The sequence below is a fragment of the Coenobita brevimanus genome, chromosome 92 (assembly GCF_032717465.1).
Source record: "Coenobita brevimanus isolate Jiangsu-jjx chromosome 92, ASM3271746v2, whole genome shotgun sequence".
NCBI lineage: Eukaryota > Metazoa > Arthropoda > Malacostraca > Decapoda > Coenobitidae > Coenobita > Coenobita brevimanus.
The window spans coordinates 30,547,377-30,567,067 of record NC_137045.1 but is presented as its reverse complement, the minus strand read 5'-3'; the positions used below and the strand labels follow the sequence as shown (position 1 = coordinate 30,567,067).

Below are 19,691 nucleotides of genomic sequence, written 5' to 3'. Positions count from 1 at the left end.
ATTGTAATCAATGTTATGTATTAATAGATTAGAATATGTCAATAATGATTGCTGTTGGAGGACCGCCAGTTCGCATGACCGAGCAATGTCAGGACTCCATATTATAAATACAAATCATAACAGATAGCATGATGGATAGATAGATAGATAGATAGATAGAAAGAGCACCAGGCAAGGTGTGGGAACAGGAAATTAGCTTGCAACTCTTTAAGTGAAGGAATGTTGGTTGTGCACCGGAAGCAGTACATACACAAAGACATACAGTATTCTAGAAGCTTCCACGACAGTATAGCACACGTGACACAACCCCTGCTAAAGGAGAATGTAGGAATCAGAGCTCAGAAAGGGATTGGCCATAGAACCGGCAGGTAGTGGAGAGATCGATTAAGAAGAGGGGTCCAACTAGACTCAGTATATTAAGTCCCAGTGTAATCCATATGCTGCTAAACTTAGACTATGCTTTGAAGGTAATAAATCAAGATCAACTCCCTGTATTCATCTTTAACTCCTGCTCTTCGATTACCAAAATTACCATCGCTTCTGCCCTGACCTTTACCACCACCCCAGCACGAGGCCTAGTTACAGCTGAACAGACCTACCGGCACCTCCATCCTATTCTCCCCCAGCTTACCACCAGGGGCCTTCTCCTGCCTACTGTCACCCACCTTTCTCCTCCCCCCACTTCGGGGCAGTATGCATTGCAAATCTCTCCACCACACCACTCACCCTCCCCAGAGGATTAGTGGTGGGAGAAATGGAGGAAGCCAAGCCTTGTGAACCCCCCTCCCTTTCCCCTGCCACCCTACCCTCCCTACCTGAACACCTCTTGTCTCACCAAGCTAACAGCCTCAAACGACTCCTCCTGGACTTCCAAGACCTATTTTCATCAGGACCAGCAGACGTCAGCCAAACCACGTACCTCCACCACGAAATCCACACCACAGGACCGCCTATTTGTCAACCGTCATGGCGAAAAAACGCTTAACAACGAACAGAGGAAGACCGGCAGGTCCAGGACATGCTCAATGCCAGTGTTATCTCCCTCTCCACCAGCCCGTGGTCCTCACCCGTCGTCCTCGTCAAAAAGAAAGACGGCACCATGTGCTTCTATGTGGATTATTGAAGACTTAATGGCGTGACCACAAAGGACGCCACCCCCCTACCCAGGGTAGACGACTTCCTTGACTCCCTATACGGGTCGTCATGGATCACCACCTTAGGCCTGCAGTCGGGATATTGGCAAGTTCCCATCCACCCTGAGGACCGAGAAAAAACAGCCTTCTCCACCAGTAATAGCAAACATTACGAATTTAGTGTCCTCCCATTCGGACTCTGCAACGCTACCGTCACGTTCTCCCCACTGATGGACTCGATCCTCAGCGGCCTCACCTGGGAAATCTGCCTGGTGTACCTGGATGATGTAATTGTTTTCAGCCAGACATGGGCCGACCACCTCCAGCACCTCAAGCAAGTCTTCCTGCGCATTCACCAGGAGGGACTCAAACTCAAGCCCTCTAAATGCGTCATGGCTGAATGGTCCGTCTCAGTCCTGGGCCACATAATCTCAACAGAAGGCATCTCCCCCAGCCCCGACAAACTGCAGGCCATCGCAGACCTCCCTTTACCAAAAGATGTCCACGACGTGCGCACGTTTCTCGAGCACATCTACTACCGGCATTTCATCAAGGGTTTTGCTGACATTGCAAAACCCCTCCACGACCTATCCAAGAAAGGTGAACCACTCATCTGCACCAATGCCCAAATCACCGCCTTTCACACACTCAAATCAAAACTCGTCACTGCCCCAGTCGTTGCCGTCCCTAACCACACCCTGCGTTTTTGGCTGTACACAGACGTGTCTCTAGTGGCAGTCGGCGCCATTCTGGCCCAGGTACAACAGGAGTGAGAGCACATAATCGCTTGTGCCAGCCGCACCCTTAACCAAGCAGAGAAAAATTATGCAGCCACCAAGCGTGAATGCCTAGGCATTATATGGGCTTTGGAGCATTTCCGAGCATACCTTTCTGGCATTCACATCACGATCATCACAACCCACCAATCCCTCCAGTGGCTACAATAATCCAACATCAACAACGCTCAACTGATCAGATGGAGGGAGGCCCTAGAGGAGTTTGACTTCGAAATCGCCTACAGTCCAGGGAACTACACACCAACGCAGATGCCTTGTCCCTCCTACCAATCAGTTCCATCAATGCCATCCCTGACCTTATACAACAATCGCAAGATAAGAAGCGCCCACCCTGGATACCACTCCAGATATTCTCCAAGCTCCTAAGGCATGATGGCCACCTGTTTATTCAGATCGGGCACATAGTCCTCAAGCCCGACACCGCCCTCATCGCCATGACCCACCTACACTTCATTAACGGCATCCACCTCTTCATGAAAAAACTCTTGCAAGTGTTCAACTACATTTACTGGACACCCAGGCCCTCCAACCTTGCCAAACAAATCATCCAAGCCTGCCAAGTCTGCTCACAGTAAGGACATCACCCCCACACCTGCACCGTCAGAGAATATCATTGCCCACAAACCACAGCAACTACTATCCGTAGATGTAGTCAGGCCCCTACCACCCAAAGCTGGATACAAATACATTATAACGTTTGTGAATGTTTATTAAAAATTCCTCATCACCTGCCCAGCTAAAAAGCACCACACCGTGGCCATGGCCGACGTACTAGTCCGCCACGCCTTCCTGTACTTTTGGATTCCTCAAGCCCTGCAGTCAGACAATGCCCCAGAATTTACCGAAAAGATAAGGGGAGAACTAGCCACCTTGTTCTGTTACCAGATCTCCCACTCCTCCTGCTACTGGCCCCAAGGGAATGGAGTATGTGAAAGGAGCCATCACACCCTCCTCAACCAAGTGTGGGTTCGCATACAAGAAACAGGCAACGAGGATTGGCCGGTGCATGTTAACCCCTTCATACATGATGATGCATTTGTCATCATATGGGTGTGGCTGCGAATATACTCGTTGACACTTTTGGCATCATTAAAGCATAAAAACTTTCATCAGAGGAAAACTTTTTGGCCAATCAGCGTCATTTTTGGAGGTGTCATAGCTTCCCTTCTCCTTGTCAAAAGTAATGTGTTAACTGTGGGTCCCGATACCAACAAGAGAGTGGACAGGTTTTTCAATACCAAACGAGCTGCGAGTGGGGAAGGTATTGCGTGGCTCTGTACCTTTAAATTTTCATTCTTACTCCCGTCCCGGCCATGCAACACATTTCACTATACCAGTAGTGCTTGTGTAGTCTTTGGGCACTGTTGTGATTAGATTTGGTGTTTGCAATTGGATATTTGGTGTTTGTGACGCAGTTCTGGTTGTTATCACCATTGGTCCAACGAAGATTATGCTACTATTTCTAATCAACTACACTGCCTCTAACTTGCACCAAATGTGAGTATTCAGCTATAATAATAGTGACAATGAATCATGCAAATATAGTGTGCATATTTAGTGTACAAAGAATTGATGAAATACGTGCAGTAGCTTAGAGGAAAGCAGGAAACTGCCCTACATTCACGACATGGCATGGGTGCACCGTAGTTTTTTGCATTTTTCTCGAAAACTATGAGGCCTAGGATCACCGTTGTGGACTCAAATGAAAACCAATTAAATTCTGCATAGGATAATAAAATAAAAACGCGACAGTGGCACGAAAACTTTTTCACTAGAGCTCCCCGATTTAAAAAATCTGTCGTCTGTCAGAAATGGGTTTTACTTTTTCACTTAATACTCGAACACCATACCTCGTATCACTCTGAGACCTCCGGCATTCGAAAGCTAATAAAATTCTTTTTCAAATGATGGTATAACATGTAGAGATTGAGTAGTAAACATTTGACTAATGATGTTGAGAATTGAAATGAATGCTCTTGAATGTTTATTCACACGGCCCTAATGTATGCATAGCGTGTTTTTGTTTTTGTTTTTTGTTATCGTGTAGAACAAACATCGACGAATAGGAATATGTGGGTTTTGTGGCAAAATAAATATGTTTGAGTAGTGAAAATAAGCCAAGAATACACATATTTGGAGCACACAGTGGGTTGGGGGGGAGGAGAGTAAAGCAGGCGCATCATGTCCCACAAAAACATATTAACTTATCTGCGCATGAAAGGGTTAAAATAATACAGTGGGGCATGAACACCTGCCCGAGAGACAATGGGATCATCCCCCACGAACAGGTGTTCGGAGAAACCTCCCTCCTACTACCCCTCCGACACCACCTCCAACCACTCCCCACCCCCCACCTCCAACCCCCTCCATCACCTCAAAAGGTGATTGCATCACCTGCAAAAACATCAAGATCTCCAGCCTGATGTCACAACCAACAACCTCTACAAAATAGGAGATTCAGTAGTGGCTGTACACCTACCAGTCCCGAGCAAAATTTCACCACGATTCGAGGGACCCTACACAATCGTCCATGTCCCCAACTCCTATCAAGTCACTATTCAACACCACGGCACCACACGCACGTACCGCAACCACCACGTGTGGCTATTTCATGCCCCACACAACGCCCACCCAGGCCACACCAACTCCACTCCCCACCGCGCCATCTCCCGCATTCCCAGAACACTCTTCTGACTCATACAGTTACTACTTCACACCCTCCTCCTCCTCTTCACATTCACACTTTCCCTCATCCACTAACACCTTCCCCATCCGACCTTCCCTCGGTCTCACACCACCCCCACGGGCCCCCAATGCATCAGCAGGAACCTCACCTGACAGCTCACCTCCCACTGCCATGCCACCACCCTCCCAACATGCAGGTCGCCCCTACCCACCACAACCACACAGCACGACACCCGCCACCACTCCCATGCCCACACAGATTTCCCCCACACATACCCACTTCCCACCCACAGGCACCGCCACACTATGCCCCAGCCCACCACCCACCACCACTTCTCACACTCCACCACCTACACAATCAACCCACCACCCACGTACAGCCGACACACCACATGCAACACCTACCACCAGCCCTATGCCCACATGTTCTCCCCATATCCAAACCCCGCGCACCAGCCCCACAACCACAACCACCTGACGTACCCCCCCACCAGCACGTTCACACCTGTGACCCTGTGTCAGCCACAGCTTGGACCAGACAGGACTGTTAGCCACACTGGTGGCTAATGGTTACCCAAAACATGGGCTGGACCAACGAGTTAGTGTCAGCGGCCACCACAGCCCCGGAAACCTCCTGGGTAGCACCTGCTAATGCCTGCATTCGGGCACCTGGTAGCCTACCTTTACTCCTACACAACTTCTTGAAGGGGTCATTTTACCGCACTGGTGGCACACCAAGAACCTCGCAGGGCATGACGACCTTCCTGCTGGGTGGGAGGCACCACAATTGGGACGGGTGGGCCCTGGGACTCGAGGATGGGGTAGGCATAGGAACGGGCTTGCTAGTTCCCACCACACTCAGAGTACTGTCTCTCTGGTGTGCGTCTGGCAGAGGCGCAGCACCCACCGTTGTGCTCTCCTGCCCAAAAAGCTCGTCAACACTGGTGTCCTTGTGTGCTGCCTCAAATGTAGAGCAATATTTATGCAAAGTATCCACATCACTATAACTAGCACACAACTGAAACACTTCTCTTTTGAGCACTTGATTATGCAAACCCACAATCAACTTCCATAAAAGCATGTATGCTGATAGATCACTGTTGCAGTGGGGGCACTGAAACTCACAGTTGGCCGCAATCTGGGTAGATCTCACGAAATAAGCACTGACAGATTCACTGGGTAACTGATTTCCACTAAAAAATTTGTGTTGATTAACACAAATGGTTCGATGCTTGGAGCACAATCCTTTCAACAGCATCCAAAGCCTTGCACGACAATAAGGCGCTCCACTGCACTAGGGAGAACTTGGTATCCAGGGAGCTCTGTAGGCCTTGCGCGCAACACAGGCGTGTGTTGAAGACCACGTCTGACGGTGGCCAGCCATTGAGTTTCAGCCAGCTCTCCATGGATCATCCTCACAAATGAAAGGCTGCCGTAGGCATCTCCGCCGCTCACTTGTCCAGGGCAGCAGACACAGGAATCCTAGGTGGAAACTGCTCCCTGGACATTAGCAATGTCAAGCTCTGCTGCAACGTGGAGATGGCAGCTTGGTCCAGATATAGCTAATGACTTGAGAAATGGCTGGACCTGGGAGTGGAAGTGGGCAGGCATGGATGCTGGGTAGCCATGGCAGGCACGTAGATAGGACCAATCACTGCTCAATGTAGAAGGGGATTCAGGGAAACACCGGATGCCCAGCCTTCTGTTACTCATCTCCATACATTCTGGTGGAAGTGGGTAGGGCCCCACTCTTCTGTTCACAAATAGCAGGCTAACTGGCAGCTAGTGATGTGTCGTTCGTGAACGATCCAGCTCATTGAGCCAGCTCTTTTAAGTGAACAATGAGAGCCTGCTCCCGTTTGGGAGCCGTTTACTTTTTTCTTAATTTTCTTAGTAAATTAATAAATGAGAGAATGGTAGGATGGTCACTCATTTGTTAAATACGACCCAGAAACACCGTTTCTCAGTCACTACTAAAAACCAAGCAGAGTGAGACATCTGTTTGTTGGTAAAGATATTCTATGCTGGTAACCCTCAACTGTGTATGTGGAGGTTTAGTCACAAATCACTATCAAGGAGTTGCCAGATTGGGCGAAAAGTAGCGGATTTGGCCACTTTTTGTGGCTGTATGCTAGCAGCATATGAAATCTGCTACTTGCTACACTTTGGGCTAATTTAGATTTGGGCTCCCTGTAAGATGATTGGGCTAATTTCATTCCATAGCTTCTGTGCATTTAAATAATAATAATGACAATACTGGTAATAATAATAATAAAAATATTATGCAAGGTGTTTTTATGCCAGCTTCCAGTCCTAGAAACACCCGAAATGCAGTCGGGTTCTTTTCTAGACCGGAGCTAGGATGTACTATAAGAGGAACAGGACACAAAAACGTAGGGCAACAACCTTACACATATATTAAAAAATTCTCAGATACAACGGGCAGACAATCCACACAATATCCTATACAAAGTCAATACACAGGCTGAGAAATAGGTTGCGTGTATCGCGCAGGATACAAGATAGACACTATGCTCAGTTTGGGTAAAAGGGTGATACACAGTTTCACAGTCCTTATATTTGTGCCTTGTTTCTCTGTGAGAGGGCAGGGTATGGCTTCTCAATGGACACAGAGTGGATCTGCACAGTCTCAAGAGTTCTCATTCTGGCACTGAACTTTGTCTTCCACTCGTATAGAGTGGATATGCATTGTCACAAGAGTTCTTAGTCTGACACTGAACTTTACCTCTCACTTGCACAAGGTGAATATGCACTGTCACAAGAGTTCTTATTCTGGCACTGAACTTTACTTCTCACTTACACAAGATGGATATACACTGTCACAAGAGTTCTTATTCCGGCACTGAACTTTACTTCTTACTTACACAAGGTGGATAGGCACAGTCTCCGAGTCTTGTCTCTCACTTTCACTCTGTGGGGACTATGTATCACAATCACTGGTTGGTGGGCAAAGGGGAGGGGGGCCTGGGGACTCACAGGTGTCGGCCTGGTGTTGAAGTCCCTTCAGGAGTCCCTTCGTCCAGCGGCCACGGGACAGCTCGCAGGGGCGTCGTCTCTTGTCGTGGACTGTGATTGGGCGTGGTGAAGGACCCCTCACTATCGGGGCTAGGGACTGGGGTCTGGCCCTCAGGGCTGGGGCAAAACAGTCTGTAGGCGCTCTCGTAGGCGCCTGGTGGGGGAAGGGCATCGCCATCATCAGGGAGAGGAGAGGTCTTGGCCCGGGGTACTGGGGGTGCCGCCGAGGATCTGTCGGCTGCAGTCTCCTTCCTGCGACTCTGCTCTCAGGGTAGAACTGCGGCGTTGCTCCCGGCAGGAGTGTCAGGCGTGGGTATTTCCCTTGTGCTGGCTGTATGGAATACAACCGTGGGGACAACACAAGACGTCTCCACCAGTCCTCGAGTTGGAAGTTCTCCTCCTAGGGGCTGCCTCGATCTGGGTGGGTGGAGGTGCGACCTATGCCGCCACTGGTGGGTAGAGCTGAGTGCAGGTCGCCCTCATGTTGTGAAGTCGCAGGGGGGCGAAGGACTTTTGTGGTGTCCCTCCCTGGCGTGGCTACAGGCCATTGCCAAGGTCCCTTGGGCAACAGGAAGAGGGCGACTACAGGCCATCACCAGGACCCGACTTCCTGACAAGCCTGCAGACGAAGTGCGGTTACAGGCCGTCACTTGTCTGCAGACGCGGCTATAGGCCATCGCCAGAGTCCTGTATGAAGGGTGACGTGTAGGCAAGGAGCGGCTACAGGCCGTCTCCTGTCTGATGGTGCAGCTCCAAGCTGTCATCAGTGTTGTGCCTTCCGAGGCAACTGCAGGAGAAGGGGCCTACCATTCTCTCACCACTTGTGGCTGCAGGCCGTCACGGGTTCTGCAGGGGAGGTCAGCAGCACTTTGAACAGCTACAGGCCGTCTCTTTTAGGGTGTGGCTACAGGGCGACGCTTTAGTGTGCAGCAACAGGCCGTCATGAGGGCGTGGCTATAGGCCATCGCTTTATTAGAGTGGCTATAGGCCATCTCTGGCTTTGTGTGGCTACAGGCCGTCACTAGGGTGTGGCTATTGGCCGTCGCTTTGTTAGAGCAGCTACAGGCTGTCTCTGGGTTTGTGTGACAATAGGCCGTCACTGGGGTGCTGCTTTGAGCTGGGATTTCAGTTCCACCCCGATCCTGGCGAGAGCTGGATCAGCTGAAAGGTAGTGCACCCAGACTGGGATGGTCGCGTCGGGTGTACTCAGAGGAATAGGGGCGCGCGGCCCAGTGGGACTCATATCCGTATTGTACGAACGTTGCGCATGCGCCATATACCCGTCTGTAGTCACCTCCTGAGGGTGTAGTGGTACCGGGTATCTTCAGTTGCCATGGCCGGTATTTCAAATAATAATAATAATAATAATAATAATAATAATTACTGTAATAATAATATAGAATATATTATTCCTGAGAATTGAAATTATACAGTGAATTGACTGAGGTGGCAGTTCTTGTATTGGCACTGACGATGTTTCACGATGTTTAAAGAGAAAAACATATTGGTGGAATTCACATTTTTGTGCCTGCATCCATTTTTTCTTTTAACATAAGGTGCAATATTGCTAAATTTGAGCAAATATTATAAAAGCCAATGTGGCACTAAATGAGGAGCCATTTGGGAGCCAAAAGAGCCGGCTCTCTTGACTGACCTGAGTCAAATGAGCCAGCTCCCTTAAAAGAGCCGAAATTCCCACCACTACTGGCAACGCTGACTCACAGAATAATACCAGAAATACTGAGAACCTTGTAGCAAATCCGGTCAATTTTTACACGTTGCCCTCATCCGATTTTTTCATCCAACCTGAGTGTTTCCTGTTGTTTTTGGTGTGATTCGATCGTTTTTGACCTTCGTTTCTATCGCAAGTCGCTAGTTTTTGTTGAACGCCACTAGCGACTTCTGGTGGAAAGGACCGGTCCAGATCAACAATAATCACACCAAAAACAACAGAAGACACTCAGGTTGGATGCCTGTTATCACCTGAAACGTATTTTTTTGCGGTTCTTCCCCCTCCCCCCAAGAATACTGGGGGACCGGGGTGTTGGGTGGGGGAAAAACGCAAAAGCGAGTGATTTCCTACTGGAACTGTTATCAAAATCAAACGAAAAACACTAAAATCCTTCGGAAGAAAATAATTATAAGCTTCTTAGGGAGTTCGTGTTTCCTAATTGGGGGCTTCGCCCCCAGACCCCAACCCTGGCCGTCCTTCCTAACTGGGGGGCTTCACCCCCCAGACCCCCCATTACATTAACCAAACCTCATCTAACCTAATCTAACCGGGTGTAAATAAGAAATAATGCATTTACCTAGTTTACAGTTCCTCGTCTGCATCTGAAGAGTCGTCTGTAGCTGTAACGGCAACTGGTGATGGGCGGCAGTGCAACACTTTCTGATCCTCAAGTAAAATGAGACTTTTTCCTTGATCTGGGTGGTTTGTTCCTCATTCATTCATTCATTCATTGCCAGACGCCATGTATCCCAAACGGGGTGGCCAACAGCTTAGAGTTAATTGTTTTACAGGGAGGGGCACTAATCCTCAATCAACCCCACTTGACACGTAGGGATGCCAACAGCATCTGGTGTTCCCAGGCGGTCACCCATCCAAGTACTAACCAGACCCAACGTTGCTTTGTTCCTGTTGAAGGTAAAACACCATGCGATCACACAAAGGCTACAGTTTTATTTTCTTGCTGGTAGAACTGTGAAATAGCAGTGAAGTAATAAATTTTGCAGGCTTCCAGGTCCACGATTGGAGACAAACTGACTTTCAAATCTTGCGAGCCCTAGCGTGGGACATTTGAAATTCTTCTTTGTGATTGGCTGATTCATGTGCCACGCATGCGCTTTATCCACCCACACACATAACACGCACCAACGAACACACACAACTGTCCGACCACGGCAGGGAAAATCTCTCTCCCATAGAAAATAATGTGTAATAAATTGCATAACTCATCAACGGTTGATTTAAGACAGAAGTGTCATAGAAGAAAAAATGCTTAGAACTGCGTAAAGTATAAGATGAGTTAGCCACTTTTGTTGTCAGTGAGTTGGGTGTAAATACGAAAAAATACCACCTGATTGTGATTGGCGGAAGTAAATCGCGTGTAACTCGTTTATTATCAATTTGCGAGAGAAATGTCATAGAAGAAAAGATTCTTAGAATGACCAATTCTACTAGAAAATGTTAACGAAAAGTCGAAAATCAGATGGGGGCAACGTGTAAAATTTGACGGCAAATCCCACTTCTCAACACAGGTAAGGGGGACAGGCTCTCATTTGACTGAAGTAGATGTGGATGAGGGAGATGAACAACAGCAGCAAAATATGGCCTTAAATCTTTTCCAACATCTACCTAGACTTCGCCTTATGCAGACCCATCTACCTGGCCTTTTTTGGTCAGGTTTTTGTGGCTTATCAGGCTTTGGTGATTCGTTGCTTACTATACCCAAGGATCGTGGATCAAAGTCAAAAGTTTTGTCGGTAAGATCGGCTAATCCTATGAGGATATCCATTGTTCGTGGAGTTTTGTCATCATATTCCACATCATCTGGCAGAGAGATTATCTTAAAATCCACCATAAGGGTGTAATGGCCGAAAGACACGGGCACGTTTTTGGACCAATGCGACACAAATCGGACTGAATCTTCCATATAGAAAGGAAAAACAAGCTTCGTAAGTGGATTTATATCTTCCAATTCCAAATCCAGATCTTTTGCGATATTCACAGGAAGGTAGCTAAAGGGGGCTCCTGTGTCGATAACTGCTTCTCCACAAAATATCTTGTCTTTTTTGCCATCAATCTTGATGTTTTCCCAGCAATACTATAATCGGTCTTCTTTTGGCCGTATTTTCTTTGGTACTTTCCTCAGAGTTAACATTGGTGATAGGGAAGACATGTTTAATTGTGCATGACATGCTCTCAGGAAGTCCATGCCAAGTAAGGCTGATTCAGTCTCAATAGTCCATTTTACTCTTACAGTCATCTTAAATTCAACGGTTCCAGTCACCGTCTCCTCCTTTCCCTCCTTCGTCTTCGTCTCTTCCCCCTTCTCTTTCTTCTACTTCAAATTCCTTTTCTTTCTCTTTTGGGCAGTTGTAAATTCCATCTTCACATTTTTGAACGTGGAGACATAATAATTATCCGTCACTTTGGGCAATAATATTTCTTCTAAATTATGCAACTTGAGGAACTTACCACTCACAACAGTTCTGGGTGCCCCTGTGTCAATTAAGAATGGGACCCTAACTCCTTCCATTTTTACTTCTGTTACCAGACTCGTACCACCGTTCTCTCTCCAACGGCGTTCTATGGGTACGGTGTAACCCTTCATTTTAATGACTCACAAATTCTTCCGTAAAAATATGACAATATGATCAAGGAGAATATAAACTATAGTATATACGAAATGAAACTCAGAAAAACAATATATTCTGTAGGTACTTTACATTAAGTTTACTTAGAAAATTATAATCACGTCTTAACCGTGTGAGAGCTACGGGAAGACTGCCGCCAGTGAGTAACTACCTGATTTATATGACTACCTACATATTGCATTTACTGTACACAGTAGAGGTTCCCGGGCCGAATTTAGTAGGAAAATGTCATCACGACAATAAGCTTTGTTGTCACCTTTGTCACCAACATCCTGAAATGTTTTAATAAATATGATTGGACGTGGAGAAAAGTAACTTATTCTAACTCACCCTTTTTTAACGTTAATTTAACAAAGATATACACTCCCAGGTGTGATTTTTTTTTTTTCCGGGTAACTAGTGATGCAGTCATTTTGGCACAGTTATAGCGAGTTCAGCGAGAAATGATTTAGCACCGTCGCACCTTCGTTTCGATCAGCTGTTAAAATGTAAACACGATGATATTTTGTGAGTTTATCCTGTGTTACAGTAGTACTTACGAGGGGTTTGCTATTTCAGACCCTATGATTGAAAAATGGGTTAAAACATTGGGAGAAACAAATTTCACATGAAACGTTTATTTACCACCCGAGAAATTATCAGAAAAAGATAAGAGACTCTCAGGAAGAACTGATTTGGTAAGGTGCTTCTGCTGCCTCAAATAAAGCGTATGTTTACCCCGATATTTAATATGACCATACCTGACCTTATATACTCTGATATTTAATATGACCATGCCTGACCTTATATACTCTGATATTTAATATGACCGTACCAAACCCTATCTACTCTGATATTAATATAACCGTACCTAACCTTATTTACTCTGATAGTATTTAATATGATCATACCTAACCTTAGTTACTCTGATAGTATTTAATAATTATGACCATACCTTACCTTAACTACTTTGATATTATTTAATATAACTGTTCCTGACCATATCAACTCTGATGTTATTTAATATAACCATTTGTAACCTTATCTACTCTGACATTATTTAATATCAACATACCTAACCTTACCTTACCCAACCTAGTTAATGTAAATGCATCAATTCTAATTTTATCAAATTAACCAAACTGAACCCAAGCTTCATAAGTTGTAATCTTATTGAATATAACTAAACTAAACCTAAACTTACTGATAATCTGATGCAACCAAACTAACTTTACCTTACCTTTCCTTACCCTACCCAACTTAGCCAAATCTTTCTTATCTATTCTAAACTTATCTAATACAGTCAAACCTAACCTAAGCATATCAGTAAATCTGCAACAATCTCAACATGGAATGTTGGTTTTTCCTTATGTATGTTGGGATTTGTTGCACATTTTCTGAGTACCATAGCTACTTATTTTTGCACACTGCACTGTTTGTTAATCACTTGCACTATTATTTAGTGATAATAATGATGTTTCAGTGGCCTTTCATGCACAATACAGAACAGAAGGCAACGATTATGGCCAGTGTAAACACTTGGTGGCCATTTTAGTCTGCGTGTGTCACCACGTCCGTACGAGATTCTCGGAGGCGGCCGTCGAAAATAACATTAGGGCAAACGTTACAATTAAATTTTTAATGTATTAAGATCATACAACTATTTGATTATCGTTGTAGCAATTTACCACATAACGAGGGGTTGTATAATGAGGCTGCACTATACCGTACATAATTCCTGTCAGTGCCAAACTTTTCCCGTAGGTTTTCCTAACAATCAGTTTATCATAACTTTTTACTGTCACTGAGTATCTTATATTTTCCAACTTCTGCACTCTTTTTTTTTTTTTTTTTTTTTTTTTTTTTTTTTTTTTTCCAAAAAGCAGTCTTTCATATTTCAAATTTTTATGCCTAAGTGCTTGAGTGTTTCCACCACTTGTAACCCATATGTTTTTTTCCAGTTGGTCTTTCGTATTAAAAATTATAAATTTGATCTTGAACTTGTTTATTTCTAATCCACATTTCATGCTTAGTCATCCAGTATTTGCTTTGGTTTCTACCAGTGACTGGGAAGATTGCAGCCCGTTATCTGTGAAGAAACCTATTGATCATAAACCCCTCATCATTGTACCCAAGGTCTTTAACTTCCATTTTTTGTATGATCTTAAATGTAATTAATTTGAAGAGTGTCGTTGAGCTTGTGCATCCTTGCCATCTTCCGCATCATATTTGCATCACCCTGTACAGTATTTAGACATAGTTCAGTTTTATCATCCTTATACAGTAATGCCTTGATATACAATACCCCTAGATGCGACACCCCGGCTTAACAATGGGGGTAGAAATACCACCATACTCCGCCTAACGATGGCCAGACCCCAGTTTAACAATGAGTTTTGAATTTTTTGCCAATTTTAATGATATTTTAGTCTATAATTGTGTGTTTAGGTTGATTTATAAACATTTTAGACTTAGTTTAATGTATTTTAGCCATAGGTGGGGTGAACATTGTCTTTTTGGGGTACAGTTTATTAAGCCTGATTTTTTCCAGACTCATAGTTGATGATTTTCAGATTTTATTTGTTGGTTTTACTGAGTTATTCACAGGTGTTAGGCTTAGGTTAGCTTACTTGAAAGCTGTTAGGCCATTTGGATTGGCTTTAAACTTGTTTTTGGGCTCATTGGGGTGAGTTTTGGGCATGGTTTTGGGGGAAACCCAAAGCTGATAAACTCTCCACATTGCTTTACATGTTAAAAGTACCCCGATATACGATACCATACCTAACGATGGGGTTTTACCTAACCAATTAAACCGGGGTATGCTTGTATACATATGCTATGACATCTATCATTTTTTCACAGGCCTTTAATTCTTCAGTAAATTTATGGTTTCTTCTCTCATAATTGAATCATATGCTTTTTAAAAGTCAAATGCAGTGACTATTAGGGGTAGCTAGTTTGTATTTGTAGCTCATCTCTGTAGCTATAATACTTTAATATAAAGATGTTGTCTTCTGTCCTTCTTCCTTGTATGAATCCTGATTGCATTTCACTATTTAAGTTATTTGGTTTAATTTGTTCTATTTTAGATTTCTTAATTAACATACGGTGCAAGCTTTAGAGTCAGTATTTGTTAGATCTATGGCTCATGAATCCTGAGCTGTTGGTTTGCTCTTCTTTGGTGTCATGCGGGTCCTTGAGGTCTTCAAGCTTTCCTGTAGCGGTTTTTCCATATATTATAATTTCATTGAAACAGTATTTCAGCATTTCTATACATTGCTCACTCATTTTAAGTACCGGTAGCTACTTTATTACATTCAGACTTCATCCCATCTGATCCTCCTGCATTTTAGTTTTTCAAATTCCTCAGTGATTTTACATCCTATTCCGTTGTGACTTATGGCCTGTCTGGATGTTGTTGCTTTCATTGTCCAGATTACCATATCCATGTGTTCCACCAGTGTATGTGGTATGTTATATAAGTATGTGGTATCTGTATTTTGTTTGCTTTGTTTTTCCAAATATCCTTTAGCTATATACTTCTTTCTTTTCTGTATTCCATGTACTGGTATGCCATATTTTGTCAAATATGTTTTTGATAAATATGTTTTATGTTTTTGATAAGTATTTCTTTAGAAATTTTCAAGTTCAACAGTTGCAGTTTCTGGTCCAAATTTTCTTTTCTCTCGACTGTACATTTTCTTTTTTTTTATATCAGCGTTAGCTACTTCCACTCACTTGTAGTGCTGCCTGATTTTTCCTTCATCTTTGTCCCTGTTTTCCTGTGTCTGCTCTCTCTCTCTCTCTTCCTGTTTCTCCCATCTTTTCTGTCACTTTTTACTCCTTTTTTCTGGTGTCTTTACAGTGAGTGACAAGACAAGTGGTTTCCTGTTAGTCAGGAAACCATTTACAACACTGGGTTGTAACCATCAGAGCGGGGCACCTCCGCAATCTGCAATTTCCACAATAGTAGACCACATGATTTCAGTTGCAGAGTTGCGATTGCAGCAGACTTGTCCGAAACTTGCAGTATTGCGTTGCAGAAGTACTTCTGTAATCATAATCCTGTCCGCAGTCTCCCACGTGGCGGTCGATGTCAGTTAGTACAGGCTATCAAGCTTGAACAGGATTCTCGGCCAGCAGCGGTGGCAGGTGAGGGGTTGCTGCATCAGTTTGCAGTAAGGATGGGCGATACCAAGAGAAATGATTTGATATGATACAATACAATGTACTATAAGCCAGCTTGGCAGTAAATTTTGTGGCACGCACAGCTAATCATGCACAGTTGTTCCACAATTGGCAGATGACAATCTTAAGGGCTAATGTAATGACGATCACTGAAATTACTTTTTTCTATGGTCTTACTGAGTTATTATCTGCAAGAGTAAGCACATTTCTATGAATTATCTGTTTAAGTTCTGTGGACTGCATTCTGCTGCTGGTCAGATTGATTTTTGTTAGTGGCACAAAGGCTATTTCTTTTCCTCGTAATATTATTTTTGTAATAAAGGATATGATTATATTATTATAATGTATTGTGAGAGACTGTTCTCCCAGGGGTCGGATGTCATAAAGGCCAAAAGAGCAAGTCTGACCTCAGAGAACTTCGAGCAATTGGTGTTCATGAAAGGGAACATGGACCTGCTCAGGATGGAATTGTTCTCAGTCTCGGAGGACTCAGGCTGACTTTGACGTGTGGGTGTGAAGAAGTGTCAAATGTCACAAGTGTGAACTTCTGAACTTGAACTTCTGAGTCAGTGAGGACTCTGAAAAGTGGTCCTAGTGAAGTTATGGACAGAGTCACTAGTGAGTAGTGATGGTCACAGTGACTGAGTGTCATTGTGGGAAATTAATGTCATAAATAGATTATAAATACGATAATTCACTACATTACCAATCGACTTACCCCCTGTTTGTGCACTTTGTATTGCAAATTGTGAAGCTGGATTGCGGTTGTATTAAAAATTATAAATTTGATCTTGGACTTATTTATAATTCACATTTCATGCTTATGTTTAGTCATCCAGTATTTGCTTTGGTTTCTACCAGTGATTGGAAAAATTGCAGCCCGTTATCTGTGAAGAAAACTTTTGATCATAAACATGTCATCTCTTTACCCAAGGCCTTTTCCTTTCATTTCTTGTATGTTTTTAAAATTACAGTACCCTCGCGTCCAACAGGGTAATATTGTCATGCAAGGGTCCTGTGTTGGACCAAAAACGTGTTGGACAAACAACAGAGCTTATGGGGAAAAATGAATTATGTCAGCAACCCTAGGAAAAGTCACCTTATATACATACCATATACCTATATATATATTAGTACTGCTGTAATTATAATGAATGGTACTGTACTATGAATGATAACTAACCTTTCAGGATAGTGTTGGTGGGCTTGTTGGGAATGGAAGGTGGTATCTGAGGCTGTAGGTAGTCCTACTGGGTCCCCAGAGGATGGCTGCTGGCATCACTAGTGGGTAATGGCTGCTGCTCCTCCTCAACCTCCCTCATAAATCTTTCGAAATTCCTCTCCCCTTTCTTCTGCCTCTCGATGAATTCTAGCTTGGTGGCCTGAGGGAGGTGCCGCCACTTCTTGGGGTTCTCAGAAGGCTTCCTAGGCATCATGAGCTGAGTAAAATGCAGTAGCAAGGGCAGAAAATGCAGCAAGAAAAAAGCACCGTCCAGTGCGAATTATGCAACTGAGTGGCGCTGTGGCAGGAGAAATTTAAACAAAACATCACATGAGAGCAGAAGCGTTTTTCATTGGGCGACATCACAATCTCGTCACGATAGCGGTCAGGGGAGGCTACTTGATTGGAAGTTTTGATTGGTTCTCGGCATCACGGGAACGTCCAGTATGACAGTGTTAGACCAGGGGTGATCGTGCTAGAGGCGAACTCTGCGGATTTCACCCACTTCTCGGAGCTCCGTCCGTGTTATGCTTACGCACCCGTTTTACAGTACTTAAATCGTATTAAATTGTACTAATTTTTTGCTCTCCATGCTGGACGCGAATCGTGCTGGACAAACGCTTGTTGGACGCGAGGGTACTTTACTTTGAAGAGTGTTCTGAAGCCTGTGTGTCCTTGATGTCTTTTACATCATATCTGCATCTCCCTTTCTGTCTCTGTACAGTATTTAGACGTAGTTGAGTTTTATCATCCTTATATCCATATGCTATGACATCTATCATTTTTTCACGGGCCTGTACTTCTGCAGTAAATTTATGGTTTCTTCTTTCTTAATTGAATCATATCCTTTTTTAAATCAACTGCAATGATTGTTAGAGGTTGGCCGAGCTAGTTTGTTTTTGTACCTCATCTCTGTAGCTGTAACTACAACTACACGTGACTCCTTCAGCTAAGACATCTTTTCTTTGCTATAGTGACAATAGTGCTGAGCCTGTGTGGTGTAGTAGGCCACTTAGTTCCTGGTGCGATGCTGGTGTACATTATGGCAATGCTGGTGATGACCGGCCCAGGCATCATGCTGCTCCTCCTCCTGGATTCCTTCTACACATGGATCAGCAAGATGCGCACTGCTCTCAAGGGAGACAACTCTGCTATGGAGACCTTCAATGTCTCTCTGGATAGTGGCATTTCTGAGTTCCTGCCGGAGTTGCAGTCTCTGCAGGCTCAGGGGTTCCTGGATGCCCCCCCAACCTCCCAGGATCCCCCAGAGGTGGAGGAGGTTGCCCCATGTGAAGCAGGTGGCAGGGGACATGGGGCAGGCGAGGGGGTGAGGCTTCATGCTGGCAGGGGATAGGCCACCTCTGTTTCCTTCACTGGGTTTGGTCAGGATGAGAGTTCCCTGTTGTTTACCCCTGGCCTCCCTGAGGACTTCCCATTTTACAACAATGATAGTGTGGAAGACCTGGATGCCCCTGACATAGAGCTTCCTGAGTTTCCTCAACCCCAGACCCAGACTCAGGGGGGACGCTGCCAAATGGAGTTTGTGTCCTTGCTCTTTGGGGATAGCAGTGATGAGGAGGAGGACTTTATGGAGTGTCTTTCCTTTGAAGTGCAGGGGCAGAGTAGGCTGGAAGCCCCACTAGTAAGGCCCCAGCAGCAGCATCAAGTCCCTACCATCATGCAACAGTAAATACCAGCAACAGAACCACTAGGACAGATTATGAGCAGTGTTATATGGTATCTCAGAATGCAGGTAACGTCCTATCAGCGCTGTGCCAGAACCTGGTATCGCTAGTGACAGGACAGAGCACCTCAGTTCCCCCTGTCCGCCAGCAGCAGCTTGAACCTAGTCAGCTGCTGCCCCTCGCCAGAATGACTCGCTCTTAGGACTCCACCCTTGTGTCCTTGGGTGAGTTTGAGGATGATTTTGAATTGATTTCTGATGAGGAGTTTCAGTGATAGGCTTGAGCGGGTCAGGCCCCCCCTAAATGTGATATACATCATTCATTCATTCATTGCCAGATGCCACATATCCCAAACGAGGTGGCCAAGGGCTTAGAGTTAATTGTTTTACAGTGAGGGGCACTAATCCTCCACCAACCCCACTTGACACGTAGGGAGAATACAGTAGTAATATTTATAATTTTTAAAAGATATCTGCATTTTTTAGGAAAGTTTTATTACAACTTTTGTAACAGAAAAGGTCATATTACAATGAAATTCCATGTTTGGCATTTTTATGATGCAATAGCAAAGTTCTCATATCAAAGT

The 19,691-nt window shown here is 44.6% G+C and overlaps 1 pseudogene; it reads left to right on the top strand.

Moving 5' to 3' along the window:
* Positions 1-11,965: 11,965 nt before the first annotated feature.
* Positions 11,966-19,379, top strand: LOC145412182 (uncharacterized; annotated as a pseudogene).
* Positions 19,380-19,691: the final 312 nt, after the last annotated feature.